Raw genomic sequence first — 6,271 nt, forward strand, 5'->3', positions numbered from 1 at the left:
CGCCGGACGTCAGGATCGTCAGATTGTGCGACAGCATCTTCAAGATCGCTTTGTTACTGCTGCGGAAACTGCTCGACAGACCATGGGGACACACAGGCGACACATTAGTGCGGACAACGTGCGTCGACGATTGACGAACAGACACCTTCACTGTCACAGGCCACACCGAGGACCCATTATGACAACATGTCATCGCCGGGACCATCAAAAGTGGGCAACACAGCACCAGCATTGGCGCCACCAGCAGTGGAGAAGAGTCATCTTCTCAGTCAAGCCGTTACTGTATCTCAACAGCAGATGGCAGAGGGAGAGTCTGGCAACACCGTGGGGAACGTTATTCGGATGTTTGTGTTGTTGAGAGCGACTCGTGGAGTGGTCCGAGCATCATGGTGTTGGGTGGCATTGGTCTTGCATAGAGGGTAGGCCCTATGGTCTTTCAGAACATCGGTCCAGGGAGAGGCAATGGCGTCACAGCAGCTCTGTACATTGATCAAGTATTGAGACCACACGCCATGCCTCATTTGGCATGTCGACGCAACCATGAGTTTCAATATGGTAACGCCGGTGCCCAAACTGCGAGAGCAACAAGAGACTTCCTCCAACAGAATGGCCTCAGAACCACGCAGTGGCCTGCCTTCAGTCCTGATTTAAATCCCATTGAGCACCCGTGGGACGAGATTCAAAGACGGCTGAATGACGTCCGACCAAGGCCGACAACTGCAGCTGAACTGCGTCAAGCGTTCCTCAGAGCGGGCTCAAGTGCCTATGGCCTTCATCAACTGCCTCATCAATTCCATGTATCAACGTTGCACGGCAGTCATCAATGCACATAGCGGACACACGAGATACTGACTTGTGATGCCATTTCCTCAGAGACTATTGTTGTGTTTCACTTTAAGAACATTTGACACTTTAATTTCAACCTTGATTATCACTTTTTTCCATGTTTCATGTTTTTTATATGTCTCAAAGTATGTTTAGAGTGTTTGGACAAATAAGGTTTCTCATATATCTATCCATGGTGATATTTGTTTTGTGTTTAAGTATATATCATACTGCCCACAAATATCGTATAGATATCAAATTAATATATTTTTCATCATATTGTCCCTGTATATATATCATACTGTCCACAAATAGCGTATATATGAAGTTAATATATTTCTCATCATATTGTCTTTGTATTTATATGATACTGCCCACAAATATCGTATAGATTAAATTACTACATTTCACATTCTATTGTCCGCCATTGCTGTGTGTGTATATCACTCATGACACTGACAGGTCCACTGGACGTATTCCGCCACCAACATACACACCACTGCACATCGGGTAGCACTGGGGCAGTCATGTTGATCACGGGCTACTGTGTACGTGAACCAGAGAATAACCTTTGATTTGTAGCAAAGACAGATATAATCACTCTGAGGGTGGACTTTCGGAAATGTCCACATGATCTCTCGCCATATTTGGGCACTGTGTACACGCCTACTGGAGATGCTGACAATTTGAGAGCTATCAATAGATTCCAGTATCTGAAACAATCACTACTGTTAGCATACAGTGACATGACCGTCAAGATATTCGGAATCAGCGTCAGTGTAATAAATGACAACGTATTTTTCATGTAATGCGTTGGTGGTAGTTTCAGCAGTTCCTGATTAGTGGAGGGAATGAAGGGATATTGACAGACGGGACTTAAATTGTTTGATAGATCTATACGAAACGTCGCTATCACAGTATTATAGAGAAGTTGTTATCCAGAATGGTTTGTCTACTTTGTCAGACGTGACATTAAACATTCTTCATTCTAACAAAAAGTATGTAAATATTGATGAACATCACATCTTAAACACCATTGTATATCATATACTGGTAAACATTTGTAAAAAGGCATTGCTGCGTTTTATAGAAACTAAAGTTTGATCGATACATTGTTCAAAACAAATTACTATCGTGCATTTACCTTCATTATCAACGCAAACAAAGGGGGTAGCAGTTTAGCGATAATTGAACTATTGACAGGTTGAGCAGTAACGTGACAGCGAGTTGGAACAGCTGAGTGACCCTTGTCGAGAAATTTAAACAACGCTCTAGTATGATAAACAAAAAAAAGTTTTCTCGCGTTTTTTAATTTCGTAACTGTTTTTCAGTCTTCAATTTCTAACTGTTTCAAACAAAACATTATGTATTATTTAGTAAGGAAATACTTTCAGACAGGTTTATCAACACAGACCTCCCAGGAGTGTGATACCTCTCTCCGGTTGTACATATAAATTAATCAGCAGAAATCGAGCAGTTTGAGAAATAAATGAGTTAAAGGAACATTTGATTACGATGATTAAAGAAAAGCGTTGATCGTGAGTACTGGACTCGTGTGAGAACGTAGACATCTGCAAGTGCTTGACCCCTTTATATTCCTCAAATTTGTCAATGGAAACAGATCCATGTATATTTCACTAACTTGACACGGCGAAAATATTTCTCCACAGAATCAAGTTTTTTGTGATAATACCATAATGACACAATGTCACAACAACATACTTCACTATGACGTTATTCATTTTATGTGACGCTCGGAACTTATCAACGCATCACCAACTGCATCACTACCACACCAGACAACTGCATCACTACCATACCAGACAACTGAAACACTCTCACGTCAGACAACTGCAGCACTCTCACACCGCACAACTGCATCACTACCTCACCAGACAACTCCATCACTACCACACCAGACAACTGCATCACCACCACACCAGACAACTGCATCGCTCTCACACCAGACAACTGCACCACTACCACACCAGACAACTGAATCACTCTAACGTCAGAAAACTGCATCACTCTTACACCAGACAACTGCATCACTCTCACACCGGATAACCGCATCACTACCACACCATACAACTGCATCACTCTCACACCAGACAAATGCATCACTACCACAAAGGACAACTGCATCACTCTCAACCCAGAAAACTGCATCACTACCACACAGGAAAACTGCATCACTACCACACAGGACAACTGCATTACTCTCACACCGGACAACTGCATCACTACCACACCAGACAACTGCATCACTACCACACGAGACAACTGAATCACTACCACACCAGACAACTTAATCACTACCACACCAGACAACTTAATCACTACCACACCAGACAACTGAAACACTCTCACGTCAGACAACTGCATTACTACCACACCAGACAACTGCATCACTACCACACAGGACAACTGCATTTCACACCGGACAACTGCATCACTACCACACCAGACAACTGCATCACTACCACACTAGACAACTGCATCACTCTCACACCGGATAACCGCATCACTACCACACCATACAACTGCATCACTCTCACACCAGACAACTGCACCACTACCACACCAGACAACTGCACCACTACCACACGAGACAACTGATTCACTACAACACCAGACAACTTAATCACTACCACACCAGACAACTGCTTCACTGCCACGCCAGACAACTGAAACACTCTCACGTCAGACAACTGCATTACTACCACACGGGACAACTGCATCACTCTCACACCAGACAACTGAGCCACTACCACAAAGGACAACTGCATTACTACCACACGGGACAACTGCATCACTACCACACCAGACAACTGCATCACTCTCACACCGGATAACCGCATCACTACCACACCATACAACTGCATCAATACCACACCAGACAACTGCATCACTACCACACGAGACAACTGAATCACTACCACACCAGACAACTTAATCACTACCACACGGGACAACTTAATCACTACCACACCAGACAACTGAAACACTCTCACGTCAGACAACTGCATTACTACCACACCAGACAACAGCACCACTACCACACAGGACAACTGCATTTCACACCGGACAACTGCATCACTACCACACCAGACAACTGTACCACTACCACACAGGACAACTGCATTTCACACCGGACAACTGCATCACTACCACACCAGACAACTGCATCACTACCACACCGGATAACCGCATCACTACCACACCATACAACTGCATCACTCTCACACCAGACAACTGCACCACTACCACACCAGACAACTGCACCACTACCACACGAGACAACTGAATCACTACCACACCAGACAACTTATCACTACCACACAAGCCAACTGATTCACTGCCACACCAGACAACTGAAACACTCTCACGTCAGACAACTGCATTACTACCACACGGGACAACTGCACCACTACCACACCAGACAACTGCACCACTCTCACACCGGATAACCGCATCACTACCACACCAGACAACTGCATCACTACCACACGGGACAACTGCACCCCTACCACACCGGACAACTGCATTACTACCACACGGGACAACTGCATCACTCTCACACCAGACAACTGCGCCACTACCACACCAGACAACTGCATTACTACCACACGGGACAACTGCATCACTCTCACACCGGACAACTGCGCCACTACCACAAAGGACAACTGCATTACTACCACACGGGACAACTGCATCACTCTCACACCAGACAACTGCGCCACTACCACAAAAGTGAACTGCATTACTACCACACGGGACAACTGCATCACTCTCACACCAGACAACTGAGCCACTACCACAAAGGACAACTGCATTACTACCACACGGGACAACTGCATCACTACCACACCAGACAACTGCATCACTCTCACACCGGATAACCGCATCACTACCACACCATACAACTGCATCACTACCACACCAGACAACTGCATCACTACCACACGAGACAACTGAATCACTACCACACCAGACAACTTAATCACTACCACACCAGACAACTTAATCACTACCACACCAGACAACTGAAACACTCTCACGTCAGACAACTGCATTACTACCACACCAGACAACTGCACCACTACCACACAGGACAACTGCATTTCACACCGGACAACTGCATCACTACCACACCAGACAACTGCATCACTACCACACTAGACAACTGCATCACTCTCACACCGGATAACCGCATCACTACCACACCATACAACTGCATCACTACCACACCAGACAACTGCACCACTACCACACCAGACAACTGCACCACTACCACACGAGACAACTGATTCACTACAACACCAGACAACTTAATCACTACCACACCAGACAACTGCTTCACTGCCACGCCAGACAACTGAAACACTCTCACGTCAGACAACTGCATTACTACCACACGGGACAACTGCATCACTCTCACACCAGACAACTGAGCCACTACCACAAAGGACAACTGCATTACTACCACACGGGACAACTGCATCACTACCACACCAGACAACTGCATCACTCTCACACCGGATAACCGCATCACTACCACACCATACAACTGCATCAATACCACACCAGACAACTGCATCACTACCACACGAGACAACTGAATCACTACCACACCAGACAACTTAATCACTACCACACCAGACAATTTAATCACTACCACACCAGACAACTGAAACACTCTCACGTCAGACAACTGCATTACTACCACACCAGACAACAGCACCACTACCACACAGGACAACTGCATTTCACACCGGACAACTGCATCACTACCACACCAGACAACTGTACCACTACCACACAGGACAACTGCATTTCACACCGGACAACTGCATCACTACCACACCAGACAACTGCATCACTACCACACAGGACAACTGCATTACTCTCACACCGGACAACTGCATCACTACCACACCAGACAACTGCATCACTACCACACGAGACAACTGAATCACTACCACACCAGACAACTTAATCACTACCACACCAGACAACTTAATCACTACCACACCAGACAACTGAAACACTCTCACGTCAGACAACTGCATTACTACCACACCAGACAACTGCATCACTACCACACAGGACAACTGCATTTCACACCGGACAACTGCATCACTACCACACCAGACAACTGCATCACTACCACACTAGACAACTGCATCACTCTCACACCGGATAACCGCATCACTACCACACCATACAACTGCATCACTCTCACACCAGACAACTGCACCACTACCACACCAGACAACTGCACCACTACCACACGAGACAACTGATTCACTACAACACCAGACAACTTAATCACTACCACACCAGACAACTGCTTCACTGCCACGCCAGACAACTGAAACACTCTCACGTCAGACAACTGCATTACTACCACACGGGACAACTGCATCACTCTCACACCAGACAA

Source organism: Haliotis rufescens, unplaced genomic scaffold (genome assembly GCF_023055435.1).
Source record: "Haliotis rufescens isolate VD_foot unplaced genomic scaffold, xgHalRufe1.0.p SCAF_22, whole genome shotgun sequence".
Taxonomy (NCBI): domain Eukaryota; kingdom Metazoa; phylum Mollusca; class Gastropoda; order Lepetellida; family Haliotidae; genus Haliotis; species Haliotis rufescens.